This window comes from Cervus elaphus, chromosome 23 (genome assembly GCF_910594005.1).
Source record: "Cervus elaphus chromosome 23, mCerEla1.1, whole genome shotgun sequence".
NCBI classification, from domain to species: Eukaryota; Metazoa; Chordata; class Mammalia; order Artiodactyla; family Cervidae; genus Cervus; species Cervus elaphus.
In genome coordinates this window covers 14,394,587-14,411,564 of record NC_057837.1, presented here as the reverse complement: position 1 = coordinate 14,411,564, position 16,978 = coordinate 14,394,587, and the positions used below count along the sequence as shown (strand labels likewise).

The 16,978-nt window shown below is 34.6% G+C and overlaps 1 non-coding gene across 1 annotated transcript; it reads left to right on the top strand.

Annotated features, from left to right (window-relative positions):
- The first annotated feature begins 8,140 nt into the window (after positions 1-8,140).
- On the top strand, positions 8,141-8,244 carry LOC122682295. The gene has a single exon (XR_006337312.1). It is a non-coding gene; the product is annotated as a U6 spliceosomal RNA (small nuclear RNA).
- The last annotated feature ends 8,734 nt before the right edge of the window (positions 8,245-16,978 follow it).

Below are 16,978 nucleotides of genomic sequence, written 5' to 3'. Positions count from 1 at the left end.
TAAGTCACTTCAGTCATGTCCGATTCTGTGCGACCCTATGGACGGATCATCCAGGCAAGAATACTGGAGTGGGCTGCCATGCCCTCCTCCAGGGGATCTTTCCAACCCAGGGATCAAACCTGCGTCTTTTGCATCTCCTGCATTGGCAGGTGGGTTCTTCACCACTAGTGCCATCTGGGAAGCCCAAACCTATAGCATGTACAATATTAAAAGTGAATTCTTGTGAACTTTGGGTGATAGCAAGACATCAGTGTAGGTTCATCAGTTGCAACAAATGTACTCCTCTGGTGTAGGACGTTGATAATGATGACATTTTCTATATAATTTACCAATCTATTGCCTCGCAGCTCTAATTAAACACTTCATTGCTCAGCATGTGATTTCTAATCATTTTCTCCCTCCCATCTGGCTTCATGTAAAGCATTCTCAGCGGGGGCACTGGAGGGAACCTGGAGGCAGAAGGACTCTACATCCTGGTTCTGGTGCGTGTTCTTTCTCAGCAGGTTCCTATGGTGTGTGGCAGTCACCAGGGCATGGTGTCCCTTGCGGGCAGTCTCCCCTGACTCCCAGAGGGAGGTTTCCCAGAGTACCTTCCCCACCAACAGATTCCAATGCGCTTCGTGTGGCCAGCTCTCCGTGGATGGCTTCCCCCTGGCACCCTAGAGGGCAGATTCCCAGTGATTCCGGGTGCCGTGGAACCACAGCTGACTTCTCCTCCATGCACTGGGCCATGGCCTCGCCCCCACAAATGAGGTCTGGATCTCAGTCCTGGAAACAGGCTCCAACTGCAAATCTGTTCCTGCCTTGAGTGCTGTATTTCGGCCTTAGGGGGTAGAATCTTCTATTCCTATATTCTTTTGAGTAACTCTACTTCTTAATACCCAAGCCTCAGCTACTCTGATGATTCTCTGTTACAGTTAATAAATTTGTATTTTTCATATTCCCTGTTGAATTTGAATAGATTCTGTTTCCTGATTGCATCTTGTTTGATATAAATGAGGCAAGTCAATCATATTAAGACAACCAGAGTTTCCCCTTTCTCTTTGTGGAATGTAAGAGGCTGCAGAAAGAAATGGGAAAATTTGTGACATCCGGCTGTGTCATTTTTGAAGTCTATGATTAAGGAGAATACTCAAATATCCTGAGAATATCATGGAAGTAAATATACAAATCAAACCTGACAGCAACAAATTGCTTATGAATCAAAACTTTGCGTGTCTGAAAGTAGTGAGCATTCATGGGAACAGAATCAACGTGGGTGTTTTAAAAAATGCAGTTGTTATGCTGTGATATTTTTCATTCTTTATCAACATCAGATAAAAAAAAAAAAAAAAAGAAACTAAGCCTTTAGAGCGTCCTCCAAAAGTTGTGTTCCTTCTCCTACACTATTCTCTTTACACTTCTAGGGAAGAATATTCACATTAAGTATAGGAAAATGTTTCACTTTGATAGTAAATTATGCTGCTTTCTGCATGACTTCATAGTGACATATTTGTTTTAGGCAGGATTATTAGCTGCCCTGCATCCCTAGCCTAGATGGAATCTTTCAAAGCTGTAGCTCTGGAAATTAAGTTGGATACAAGATGGAATTTTGCTAACAGTTTCAGTTGGAATGTAATACCAAGAAATGTTAAGGTGTTAATTTCTTTTTCTAAACTAGCGCTGGGCGGAAGAGAATGAGGACAGATACGTGCAGTTCTAAAGGCAGGGGTGTACTTTAGGAGAAGCAATTTCTTCCATTTAGTTACCATCATTCTCCCACATTACGAGTATATATTCAATAAAACTTTTAAAAATTACTATTTATAGATTTAAATGGTTATTTTATAATTATCTCATATATATTTGTTTTAATTAGAAACATGTTGGTTTTATCAGCAATTTTTGCTTTGCATGTTTTTGTTAACATTGTTACTTCAATTTTATGTATTTCTTTTAAAAAAGTGAGAGTGAAAGTGCTGGTCGTTCAGTCGTGTCCAACTCTTTGCCATCCCATGGTCTGTAGCCCGCCAAGCTCCTTTGTCCTTGGAATTCTCCAGGGAGAAATACCGGAGCGGGTTGCCATTTGCTTCCCAGGGGAACCTTTCCAACCCAGGGATCAATTCGGGTCTCCTGCATTGCAGGCAAATACTTTACCAACTGAGACACCAGTCAAGCCCCAAAACTATCATCTAATGCCACTTTGGAGATCGCGTGAAGTTTGCTGTAGTAGCCGCTAAGAAGGAGAGAATGATAAGATGTTGTATTTTCCTTGAGTCCCATTTTCATAGGTGTCTTTGCATAATGAAGCATATGTATTTATAGTCTTGTGTTTCTGTATTTCAGATCAAGTTTCTTGACGTTCTTAAAGGTTTTCTTTAGTGGTTTTTGTTTAAACCTAATTTTCTCTTACAGAAAGCTATGTAAATTTGGGTAAATCTTCATTAACTTTAATCAGAACTGTATATAGGTGGCAGATGTTTAAATTTAATGAACTCCGGCAGTGGGTAGTTGTATATGGAGTCAATAGGTGCATATTTAAGACATTTTTTTCAGCATGAAATGTTTATTTTTATGTTTTCAAGCATCATATATACATTTTGCTTAGGTATTAATTTCTTTTGCATGCAGTCTGTTTTCTTTGGAATTTGTTTTTCTTCTGTAGCAGAAACTGAACTATCTTTTCAAGTTATCTCTGTTGTCTTTGTTTCACTTTAGTCATTGCATTCAGTAAGAAACATAGACATGTTGAAGGATGAGATCTGGGCATGGAATTTTAGGAAGCTCCTTCAAGTGAAAACAACAAGTGAATATCATGAATTATAAATCCAGGTATCTTTGGAGTACTGTTGTTGAAATAACTTATTTGTGTACATCACTCTGTATTATCTCTCAGTTGTTAACTTCTCAGTGTGTATTTGTGGAACAAATGGAAATAATTCAGATGAAAGTGTATATATACATATATATATATTTATATATATATATATTTTTAAATAAGAGTACTAGATTCTCTCTTAAACTCAGACTTTCAAGGTACCAAACCTTAAGATAGTTTTCAACTGGAAAAGTATGCAAGTACCTCATGTCAACATTAAAATTTAAGTCAACTGCAAAATTCCCACTAAAATTTAGCCTTGAACACATGAAGATAATTCACGGCAGGGGAGCAGTTTAGATGCACTGCCTGCTCTCTGTCCTAACAACTTGATCTATTCTTTACTTCCTATTGTCACAATGTCTTGCAATTGCCAATGACAAAGCCATCGCAAACTCCTAACCTGTTTCTTTCACGCTGGGTCTGGAATAGTAACACCAATGTTCTAGTTCATAAACTCAAACAGCCCCTAAACAGCACCTGAGATCTGAACAGAAATAGGAATGGTATACATATATTCAAAATGTGATAAGTAATAAAATGATGAATTAGTTCAACTGACTATAGAAACTGTCACACAAATACAGCTCAGAACGCAGGCAGAAAGCCTTAGGTGCAGGAGATTAACATTCTAGTTCAAATAAGAAAAAAGTGCATTGTATGGAGCTTCCAAGAATATATAATTGTGTGCAGGATTTTTTGTTGTAATTTGGATGGATTCCAACTTTTCCAGAAGAAAGCCTTTGCTTACATATTAAACAAACATATAACAGAAAAACAGAGAGGTAATAAATAAAAACATTTTTTCCTTTTAAAGAAAAATTTTCAAACTGTTTTAACTGATCAATATACATGAAGATGTTCTATTCAGTTACATGTTGGATTCTGCCTTATAAAAGTTCTTTTAAAATAAGAGAGCCATTGTGAGTCAAGGTGTTAATATATATGTACTATATATAGTACATATATATATATATATAAAGTTATGAAGCTTGTTGGCAGATCATGGTTTGTTGAAATGGCCAATACCACTGAATCCAAAGTAAACGCAAAGTTACTTATATGCCAGGGGACCTCCACAGTTTGATTAGCAAGAATACCGAGGAAACAAACCTCAGCTTGTCATTTTTTGCTTCAGCTTTGTGGATTACCCTTAATGCATTGTAAATATGTATTAACATAGAATAATATAAATACATGTCCCATGCAATGAAGTCATTCTTCTTCTTAGGTAAAACGATTCCACTATAGGAAAAAATGCAGAACACAACCTTTCATGGAAGATCTCATTTCTCTAAGACCTGCTGAAAACAAATAGCAATGCAATATTGAAAATCAATGCCTACAAAATGTCTAGAGTGTGTAACAAAAAAATGTAGGATTTAATTATATACAACAGGTAGATAAAAGGGGAGGGATTTAAAAATTTGAACTGACACCATTTTTTTTGGCTGCCATTTCCTTCTCCAGGGGATTTTCCTGATCCAGGAACCGAACCTGGGTCTCCTATGTTGCAGGCAGATTCTTTACCATCTGCCACCAGGAAAGCCCCTTTTTCAGGGTAATCCTATGTAAATCTATTAGAAACATAGATTAATTTGAAACTTTTTGAAAACTTTGAAAGACATGAGCTTTTAAGGAAAAATAATATTCTATTATATAAAATAAATTATTGTATATATATAAAAATTATTGAAAGATAGGGCAATTTAAATTGTTAAAAAATTCAAAACCAAAGATCCTTAGTATGACTTTACCCAAAGATGGAAAAAGTGTCTCTTATACGTATGGAATAAATATGGTCAGCAAAGTAACAGAAAAATAAGGAGGGTGCTATGCTACAGTGAACTGAAAAGTTCTCCTTTATTCTCCTTTATCAGTTTATATGTTTATTAATTCTCCTTTATCAGTTTATATGTTTATTAAACACACATAAGTCAATTGTACCTTCCATGTTAATTGCATAGATTTCATCTGTGTGATATGGCCTCGTTGTGAATTAATATCAGTAGATCTTTGTATTAATAACACTATAGAAAAAAACTATGCCGAACCATTGAATTTTTACATCAGTGGCACTCCCCTGATATTATGGAGATATATTCATTTGGAGTTTATATTAAGTACTTTAAATATTAATCCAGAAATACTAGCAAACTCTGACTTGCCTAAAAATCTATTCATTTTATATGCCCTCCCTCAAACCTAGAGAGAAAATCGTAAAACTCAAACTTAGCATGAAAGATGATTTAAAAACTGTTTTTGTTTACCCATTGGGTATCTTGAATACGGTAGACTTGTCATGTTTTATTTTCTATTTAAGAGATGGGACAGGCTGTCCATCTCCACTTGTCATTTACCAGGCAAAATAAATGGGGTTTGGCGGCACGTGCAATAACCGATGCGGCCACGAGGTGGCAGTGAGAGCTTTTTGTCTCCAGAATGCTCACCGTCTTTTAGAGGTTAACGACACAACCCTTGGCCTTGAGTCTCAGGACCCAGGTGTGAAAGCTCACTGACTCTCCTTTCTGACAGTTCATGTTGCTCTCAGATCTCTTGCCTCTGTCCAACCCCATCTTAAGGCGGCCAGTATAACTGCCTTACTTTCTTTACTTTTTAGGAACTTGCGAGTGGTCGGTCGAGGCCAAGTTTGCAAAGGCGAAATAGAAGAGAGAAAGAAGGAAGTGAGGGGAAAGACCAACAGCGGACCCAAGTCCCTCTGCCGCTGAATGATACTCAGCTTGCAGAGGACCACAGATGTGTATATTTATTATTTAATTGTCTTCTGCCACAGGCAAAAAATACCCCTGACTTTCTTCAGCATTTTGTGGTAAAAAGTCTATCTTCAGTCATGACCTACACGCATTCCAATGTGAATGCGTGTTTCAAACAATTGTTTATAGTTGGGACCATTAACTGATGACAGTTTAGCTTTCCAGAATGAACTGGTTTTTAATTGACAATGAGAAAAATAATACTTTAAGAAGTTTCTTTAGGTATAGACTGATAAAATCGTTAGAAAAAATTGTAGCTTTAAAGTATGTAAATAACTGAATTTTTATCAATCAAATCAATCAAAGACTAATAATAATTATGAAGGTGTTAGATATTATCATAGCTTGTAACAATGAAGTAATTTGTTTTTCAGGGAAGGAAGCCTTTAAATGTATTCACCTGAGTAAGGGCTTTTGATTCTTAATAAATTTGAAGGGCTACATGAAGGGAAGAGACCTCAGATTATTATTTTGATGAGTGGGCTAAGTTGATAAAACAAAGAGGGTGAATTATTTATAAATATATATTAATCAGTACTGCCACTGCTAAGTCGCTTCAGTCGTGTCCAACTCTGTGCGACCCCATAGACGGCAGCCCACCAGGCTCCTCTGTCCCTGGGATTAATCATATACAGATAAATTGAATTACCTTATTTCAGAGAACATCCCCATTTATTCTCATATATTCCTATTTTAAATTATAAAAACCTTGACCTATATCACACTATGCCTTTCTAGCTAATAAAGCTTAATAAGTATGCTATATAGTTAGTTGACATCTATGCAAAGTTACAATTTATACTGAGGAACCTTAATATGTGTTTTTATTTGATTTTTAAAAACTGCTTATTTATCTTTTAATTGACATTGAAACAGTTTAAAATCTTATAGAATAGAAACAACAACAAAAAACAAAAAACACTAGAATGGGAATTCTGGGGCATTTTGTAGTGTGATTTTAAACTTTGCAAGCATCTGAAAAATAAGAACGTTTTCAATTGTCAAATTTCCAATAAGCTTTGTTTTTATTTTTCCTAACATAGGAAACTTGGCTGAGTAATAACATGTTCAATGGTAGAAGCAGGGATTTAAAAGGGACGTTAATCTCTATTAAAGTAAGTTACCTCTAATTTTGCATGAATACATTTTGTTACTAGGTGGAAAGAGGTAATTTATATATATAATATAGAGATCTATTGTGGACCTGCAAAAAGCAAAGATTATTTCTTTATATTTATTTATCTTTTGTTTCCCACAAGCAACCCATATATATGGAGTAGATATGTTTATATCTACTCCATAGATCTGAGGCAGCTATATATATTCCATAGATAAGAGACAAATAAATCAATCAAGTACATTTGCAAAAAGAAATTCTAAAAATCCAGGAAAAGACAGGAATTTCTCTTTTCACAATTCTGTTAACATTCCCATATAAAATTACGGCAAAATTCAGTAGTATTTTAAAGTGATATAGATAATTTATTTGGTGCTATCAGTAATCACACTGTGTGAAATCATGCTCTCAGTAATCACACTGTGTAAAATCACTAGTTTTTAAAACTTATTTCTTCTTCATGACATAGCCAGATAGAAATGGAGTTGAATTATTTGAAATGTGTTTTAATTTTCCATGTATTTTAAAGTTGAAGTTTACTGGCTACTTTGTTGCATGAAGTAAAGTATATTTGCAATATTGTAAATATATACATATTTTTCGTGCATAAACAGAAAACCCAAGGACTCAAGCTAAAATGATTCCTCTATGAGACCAGGACCTTCTCTTATGACTGCATATATTATATTAATTCACTGATCAAGAAGTTTGAATAATGTTCTAGTGTTCCCGTTTTTGTATTTTTTTATTCTGGAGTCTTAGGTTTCAACTTCAATTATTTAGGGAAAATCTAGTCAAAGACTTTTATGTGAGAATTTTAAGGAATAAGAAATGGAAAGCAAAATCATGACAAATTATGTACTAATACCTATTTACCTTAAATCTGAGAAGTAGCATTACAATTTCTTAGATAAAAAGAATGTCTCCATGTCTTTATGGATGCAAATATCAGTGTTGTAGAAGCAGTGTAGGCAAAAATTTCCTTCTAATTTTGGAATACTTTGTAAGGCTTTAAAAGGCAAAGCGCGTAAAGAGTTATCTGAATTTGTGTGTATACAAATATATTCAGATGTTCAAGCAGACAGGAGATGTCTGGGACAGTCTTACTATGTGGTTTTATAGCTTGATGTTGGAGACTGGGAGATGATGCTGTATGAAACATCTCTAAATTTTGCACAGGATGGCATTTTCCTGTGTCCTGAGTGTGAGCCAATTAATGAACAATGATGAATGTTGGTTACATTTAATATGTCATCTAAGGAGCACAATATTAAACATTTAACAGCTAAAAGGAATGTTTCAGACTTGTCCACACATGCCTCCAACTTCCCTCCAAAGGACGACACTGCAGAAAGATCTCATCATGTCCTAAAGGCCTTAGAAGTAAATGCAGTGCTTACTTCAGGAGCACACATACTAAAACTGGGATGATGCAGAGAAGATTAACATGGTCCCTGAGCAAGGATGGTGTGTATCAATACATCCTGCAAGTGTCTCATATGTTTAAACACGAGGCAGTTTTTTTAAAAGGCTTAATTCCGTCGGAGGTCAACAAAAATATTTAGGTAGCCAACAAGACATCTCGAGAGCCAGTCCATCTGTGAAAAAATGGTTTTTGTTTGTTTGTTCACCAAATCTATATATTGTAAATATATGCGCTTCAGTACAAAAGTAATCATGAGATTATTAACTTTAAATTATGACTCCCAGAAATAAATAATTAATAGACAAATAACAGATTATCTCAGGTGTTAGAGGGTGGTGAGAGGACAGTTTTTTTGTTAAATGAAAGATGAACCAAAAACTTTTATTGGAAGTAAAATAAGATAGATTCTAGTCATATAATAACATTCTTAGACTTCTGACTCTAAATTCCTTGTCTTTGTTACAGGAACTTGATAAAGAGACCAAAGTCATTGTTTGCTTTAAGTTTTATAGTTCTATGAAATAGCTCCAAACAACTAAACTTTAAATAACAAATATTTCATTTTTTTCTACTGTATGCTAAAGAAGAGAAAGAAACCTAATATTCATTGAAAGTTACCTAGTATCTGGTATTATATCCTTTACATGTATTATTTATTTGGTTTTAGAGACATTCCTAAGGTACTAAAATTAAAATTATGGTCATTTTGCAATATTTCCAAGTCACTATTGAAAATATGGCAGACATTCAAATTAGAGATAGATTTTAGGGATTAAATATTTCGTAAGGCAAAAATATATTTTGTTTACTGAAAAAAAAAATTATGAATGCAGTTTGCATTTGACCAAATCTTCTAATCCTGGGCTTGGTTTGTGTTGTAACAGCAGTGCTTGTCAGCAGAATAAGGTAATTGCTGTAGATAATGTTTGAGAAAAACTTCTATTTTAACAACAGAAAATAGTAGCTACACATTCCAGAAGGCTATATTCTAAAATTTTATTTTACAGGATGTTTACGTATTTTAACATTAAATACATAAAAGTAGGTGTTCAAATTCTGATGTAAGTGATAAAGTCAAGCAAACGCTATAAAGTATTTAATATTTGGAAAATCCTTTGAGGAATGGCTGTTCATATAAAGAATTGATGTTCTTCAGTCCATTTTCTACTTTCCCAATCTTCATGGTTCCCTGGGCATTGCCAAATGGACATTTTCAATCCAATTAAATACACAGATTCCATAATTTGCCTCTGTTTTTACTTTCCCTTCTTGATACTTATTTCACTTGGGTTAATATTTGTTCTCAGCTTATTTCCTCAAATCTGTGTTGAACCAGTTTTTCTAAAAGTCCACTTTTTCTTTGGACTTCCAAATGACAAAAATAAACTGTTTTTAACTAAGGTCAGGAAGAGGTTCACAGAAATCCTGTCATGATTTTAGGAATAGTTAGCAATTCAGACAGGAGCACCAATAAAAACAACTGCAAGTGGAGAGCCCAGGTTCCTGAGTCCATTTTCTTCTATCACATGTAAGTTAATACTCACTGATAAAACACTAAATGCCAGGAAGCACATGAAGCATCTGAGACAATGGAATGAGCTGCCAGAGACTGGCAACAGAAAAGCAGTTGCAAATGTGGGTGTTGTGTGACTAGGATAAAATATCACAATGTGTGCCTAATTTTTTTTTCCAATCTGATTCCTATGCACAAGTCAGCTAAATGAGGCTAAAACACCAAGAAAATAATAACAAAGACAAAAATGCCTCTTTCTAAGTAGAAATGACCCCGTTCAATGACTTTTAGATGGACAATGTCAGATTCAATATTGTAAACACATTAACAAGATTTTTTTCAATAAAATAGGGATAAGTAACAGGAATAGAAAGGAAAACCAAAGAAGAGTTTATGGTGTGTGAGAGATATCCATTTTAATAAAAACCTGAGTGTATTAAAAGTAGGTTAAATCTATTCTTTTTTGAATGGCATTTTCCTCCTATTATTTATTATTATTTACCTTGAGACATATTATTATTTACCTTAAGACATTTAAGCCTCTTATATGATCACATCTTAAGTTTTTATCTGCAAGGATTAAGTATATTATTATAGCTAAATACTACACTAGTCATATTTAGCCTGATATACAGAAGGACAAGTTCAAGATCCTATTAGTGTTTCCTTTGTATTGATACCACTTAGGTCATCAATTCTTTTGGATTACCTTAATTTAAAGTGAATGCATCACCGCTTTTCCAACCAAACTTGTTGTTTAACATTAATTGTATAGTTAAAATAGATTAGACTAACATTTATTGATTAAGTGGAAAGTTTTATTAAATCATTATACCTTAGGTGAGGAGGGATACTTAATTTTAGCCATGTATATGTGAAAAGCATTCAAGAAAGCCATATTGTATGTTTCAGTAGTCAAATCACGTTGAAAACAAAGTTTGTAATGGGGTGTCTGCTTATTTCGTTTCAGTCATTTTCTCTCTTCCTTTAAGATAACAGTTTCTTTTTGAGTACTGCAATGCACTTTTAAAAATCTTCCTTGTAGTTTTATTGTTGACTATACTGTTCTGTAGTGTTCGTATCCCATATTTCTATGCTCTATCAAACCCTAATGAGAAACTTCCTGGGGTAAGATACTCACTTGTTTTCAGTGTTATGTTCCTTAGTTTCTAACACAATGTCTTATATACACATATTGAGCATGCAACAATTACTTGAGTGCATACTATAAGCAGGCACTATGATAAACCAAGGGGCTATAGATAGGAATAACACAGAAAATACTTTTTCTTACATTGCATATGAGGTACTTAGAAAGCAGCATACCATGGATTCAGCACTTAATTTTGTAATTAGATCTAGATTCAGATCCTACAAGTTCTTTTTGTTTCAGTTTATTCATCAGTAGAAAAATGAATAGCACTTACCTAGGGCTTCCCTGGTAGCTCAGCTGGTAAAGAATCTGCCTGTAATGCAGGAGAGCCGATTCACTTCCTGGGTTGGGAAGAACCCTTGGAGAAGAGCTAGGCTACACACTCCAGTATTCTTGGGCTTTCCTGGTGGCTCAGATGGCAAAGAATCTATGTGCATTGCAGGAGACCTGGGTTGGGAAGATCCCCTGGAGGAGGGCACGGCAACCCACTCCAGTACTCTTGAAGGGGCTTCTCTGATTTCTCAGTTGGTAAAGAATCCGCCCACAATCCAGGAAACACTGGTTCAATTCCTGGGTTGGGAAGATCTCCTGGAGAAGGGAAAGGCTACCCACTCCAGTATTCTGGCCTGGAGAATTCCATGGACTGTATAGTCCATGTGGTCCCAAAGATTTGGACATGACAGTGACTTTCACTTTCACTTGCCTAAGAGGTTTTTTGCAGGTGCCAAATCATATTATTAAAGTAAACCTCTTAATATGATGTTGGGTTCTATGAAGTTTATAATAGACAGAAGCTATTTATTATGTAAAGTGTGTTAAATTGTATCACTTTATTTTTTAATGCTATTGACACACTGCTATGACTACATGTTTAGGCATATATATACAGGGCCATTGGGTAAAATATTTATGGTATAACATTGTCTTATTAATGAAACCAATACCACATATCTCCTCATTAATTCTGGTAAGATAAACTTTTATAAGTTTCTTCTGAGGAATTTTTCAGTATTTAACTTTGTGAATTTTGCTATGTTTATGTTTAAAAGCTCAGTGATCACTTAGAAATATTATCGTTTATATTTTTATTTTTCCTAAAAATATATTTATTTTATAACTTTGAATCCTCTTTCACCTTTTTGTTGTTCAGTCGCTAAGTCGTGTCCAACTCTGTGACCCCACAGACTGTAGCGTGTCAGGCTTCTCTGTCCTTCACAATTTCCTGGAGTTTCCTCAAACTCATGTCCACTGACTCAGTGATACTATCCAACTATCTCATCCTACTTTACTTTAAGTTCGTACTAACTTAGAGTGTAAGATAAGGATACAATTTAAGGGCTATTTTTCAAGAAGCCATGTATCTCAAAATTATTTGATAATTATTACATCTGCTTATATAAATTTCATAATATATTCATGATCATAAAGTTTATACCTCCTGGGAATAAAAATTATATTGTTACTTAAATTATGGTATTGCTTATGTTGTAAGCATATTTAGAGACCTTAGTTCTTATTTCTTACAATGTGAGCTTTTTTTTTTTTTTGGTGAGCAAAAATATCTTAAATATCAATATATACCACAGTAGTTTCAGATTCAAATATCCCATTCTTCAATTTTTAAATGTTATTTATCATTACCCTGTTGCGCATTTTTAGGTAAAAGTTTCCAGGGATGTATCTGTGAGTAGTCTATGTTCTGCATCCTGTAGATCTAAGCATAGAAGTCTGTTCTGTTACCCCAGCATATTAAATACTTTGTTCTTGGTCAAAATATCCTTGTGCCACAATATTTTTACTCTCAAAACTTTGTTCTCATTTTACATTGCATTCTGGGCACTCTGATTAAGGAGAACCTGAAACCAGTATGACTTTATTTTTACTTTTTGTGAATTTTTTCTTTAAATTCAAAAACTCTGCCAAGTTTATTCTAAGTCACTTCATTTGTGTGTGTGTTGGGGGGTGGGGGGCAGGTTAATGAACTCTATTGACTCATAAACTTAGGTAATGCCTGTTGTTTTGTTTATTTTTGCAAACTCTTAAAAAGGGTTCTCTTAATGAGTGATTGTTAAGCTTCAATTGTTATAATTTATTCCCAATGGCTGTTGATTATTTATTTTGTCATTTTTTCTTCTATAGTTTCTACTGTTATTACTATATTTTTCTTTATATCTAGATATCTGTAATCTTTATTAGTGATTGCATTTTCTACAAAGGCAATTATGTTCTTTACTATAACTGAAGCCAACTTTAATTTTTTCATGTAGTATCTTTTTCTCTACCATATTCTTTTTATATACTTGCCAGCAACATTTAGAATTCAACATTCTTCCTGTTCTCTTATTTTTCCCATTTTATATGTATTTGACATGTTTATGACATACTGTTTTCTTAAGGGAAAACTGTGTTTATTAGCTTAAGGTCAATGTTGTTTTTATCCTTGAATGAAGTAAAGCCTAACACTGTTGATGTTTGCAAAGGACATTTTTCTCTTCCATGGATATCACTTTCTTTCTGTTTCCAGAATCTCATAATCAGTTTACTGCTCTCTTCAGTGATGCATATCTCCTCTAGGCAAATTCCAGGATCAAGCAAGCCTTTAAATAGCCTAGTTATGCAAAAGTTATGCAAAATATTATCCTGTGTCTCCTGCCCTTTACTATAAATATTAGAAGATGAATTAGTTCCTAGCTAATTGTAAATACTCTATATATTTTCAGAATGAATTATCCTCAGGCATTAGCAGTAGTCTACTAATTTCTGCTTTTTCCTTGCAATGATCCTTGAAATGCTTCATCAGTTTTCAGTCGTCTACAAGGGAAAGTTGTGGACTTCTGTAGACTAGTGATAGATAATGCCAAGTTTAGGAGAGTAGTCCTGACCAACTCTGGAATGAGAACTAGGAGTTAAGAGTGACCTCAGAATTTTTCATTGGCTCCTTGAATTAAAGTCTTTATTGGATGTTATGTTGATGGATAAGATCTTTCTTTCTGTATAATAGCATTCTTATTTCATATAATCAGACATAAGTTAGTTCCTAATCATTTATTAACTGGCTAATATGTAACCTTTCATCTTGGAGACTTAAATGTATTTCATCAGTATTTGTGGTTTCATCGACTGCTACAATTTATTTTTCTGTGTTTTCATGAGTATATCAAAGGTCTGGCACAGGTAGGCAGCTGTCATCTGAAAGTTACACCATTACTTCTAACACAGATTACAGTGTCTTTAATAATAATTGGTAATGGCCTTTACTGCCTGTTGATACATTTGCTTTAATGATTAAGATTTATCATGATATTAAAAACTCTCAAGTAAGGAAAAATTTAATGTAATCCCCTTTCAGAAAATTTCACATGACTTGAATAGCTGATGATATGCCTTTAAAAAAAAAAAACTCTGAGAAAATAATTTTTCTTGAACTTTTGAGAAGTATAACTTGAAAGAAAAGTAGACTTTTGTTTTAAAATTCATATTTTTATGATTATGGAACAAATTTTATGCAACTATATAGAAAAATATGAAATTCCAATTTAGAATTCCATCATGAAACTACATCATTCTAATTTCTCCATGCCACGGTTTGTTAATATTCCTCAAAGTCCCAGGATGCAACTATAAGACTGCATTCAAGTCTATGAACATGAGGCAATCATGCTCAGCAGAGTATAACAATAATTATAATAGAGATTAAATAAAAATAATTAGAAAAAGTTCATCTAGTTTTGATGTATTAATTATTCTGACCCTGTTCTATTCAGAGTCTAATTATCTGGTTCAGTGAAAATGCCAAGATTTCTACGACTCATAAAAATTACATTCAAGTAATTATGTCAGCAAACTAAACAGTATTCATTTACCATGCCTTTTTATGCACACATTTGAATATGCTTTTTTAACTGTTTTTGCTCTTTGTTCCTATTCATGGGAAATAATACCTGTAGAGAAATTTGAAAGTCAGTTGCACTCTGAGTGTAATGTGCAATTCTTGCCGATATTCTTCTTTTGTAAGACTGCTGTAAGTCTCATATAACCTTTGTTTAAAAAACATGAATTAAAGTTCACTCTTCAGTTGTTTCAAAGAAACCTTTAAAACCTGTAGCTGTAGTTAAAAAAATTTTTTTAAAGCAGTAATACAAAGCATCTCCTTGAAAGTTTCTTACCTTTGATAGCTCAGAAGCAAAGTAGGCCTCCAGAGTTACTTTTCTACCCTTATTTCTTTTAAAGACATGTACTGGCATCCTATAAAAGAGTCTGGATTTAGAAAAATTCGTGTGTGTATATAATATTGGTATCTTACTCTCATCAACAAAGTTTTAATATCGTTAAATATTTCAAATCACTCAGCAGTTTCAAGCTGTGAGAAGTTTTCCATTTTTATGGCCCAGTTAGGAATTCCTTAATGCTCACAGCTAAGTAACTTCATATAACAAAGACACAGAATTACACTGGTGAGGGAATCAATATCTATTCCATTCCTTTTAATCACTTTTACTATCTTAGTAAAATATGCCATAGACATTCTAAGCAAAAATTTGTTGCTGAAAGTATTCAGATTATTGCTTTGCTTCTGTTTCCTTCTTTGTATGGACAGACAAACAGAAGATTGGTTGAAAATATAACCTTCAGTTAAATTCATTTTGGGAAGAATATGTTAGTGGTTAAGGTTTGAAGTCTTTCCCTGGTGTTCTAGTGATAAGATATATCTATGATATACACAAATATGTATTTAGTTATGGCCTATTTGTTAAAGGGGGGACTACATCTATCTTGATTCTCAGTTTATTTTCAGGAACTACAAGTTAGTTCCAAAATTTATCCAGGATAGGAAGGGGCAGAAGAATCAAGGAAAGCTTTGAAAATGTATGGAGCTGAAGTGAGACTAAGATGAGAAGAAGGCAATAAAAAAATTCACATAACATACACTCACAACCATGGCAAGGCTGCCATGGCTCTGTATACACTGAACATAGCTGATGGGCTTCCCTGATGGCCCAGCAGGTAAAAATTCTGCCTGTAATGCAGGAGACACAGGAGATGTGGATTTGGTCCCTGGGTCAGGAAAATTCCCCTGGAGGAGGAAACGGCAACATACCCCAGTATTCTTGCCTGGAAAACCCCAAGGACAGAGAGGCCTGGCAGGCTACAGTCCGAAGTGTCGCAAAGAATGGGACATGACTGAGCAACTAAATGTACGCACACACGTAATTAGGTAAAAATTGAAGTGAGGTTAGTGATGGAGCTGGCGCTGAAGACAAGTGGCCCAAAGACATGATTCCTTTGTGTTTTATATTCATAGAAATGACCCTGCTAAGACCTCCACAATAGAATTTTTTCATAGTCTCTACTTTTAAGCATACATTGAAGTGTTTGTCAATGCTAATATTAATAAGATATCATGAGAAACAATAAACTTTACAGAGAAAATGTCCTCCTTTGAATTTGTCAGCTGTACTCAGTACCCTAACTTGTTCTGAAATACCAGACATTGAAACACTAAAATTTCATAAGTAGCAGTCTGCATCTAGGCTTTAAGTAGAACAAGGACCCAACTTTTTCACATGTTCAGATAATCACATATACACAGAGTATGTCACTTTCCCCCTATTCTTGAAATAGCAGAAGGTTTAGAAGTAAGTAACTAGCTGTTTTGTGTTTTGATGCAAAGTGTCTCATTTTGACACCTGTTAAGTTTTCCCCTTGAACAGGTTACTCTTTATTGCTGCGATACAGAAAATAAGATAATAATAGGAATGTATGCTTGCAACTCACCATCTAAATACATGGACCTAACAGACAAGATTGTGAACAGGATTTGGCAAAGGCTTCAGTGGAAGGAAAGCTCATCTTACCTGGTTTGGGTAACCCGTCTTTCCACATGCTGTGCCCTCCTCATCCAACCTTATTCTGCTGGGTTGAACAGAACTCCCCAAGGGTGTCTTTACAGTATTCTTCCCTGCCTCTCAATCAGCTGCTCAACTGATGGACCCATGTGGGATGTCTTGGGGTAATTTCTGGTGACACTGGAAAGACAGCTCTGGGGTTGATGTCCACCCCTTCAATTTATCCACAGTGTTCTCATCCTTCCAGTGGCTCCCTACCTGCCCTTGGAACTTGACCTGGGGGGCTAGAGCC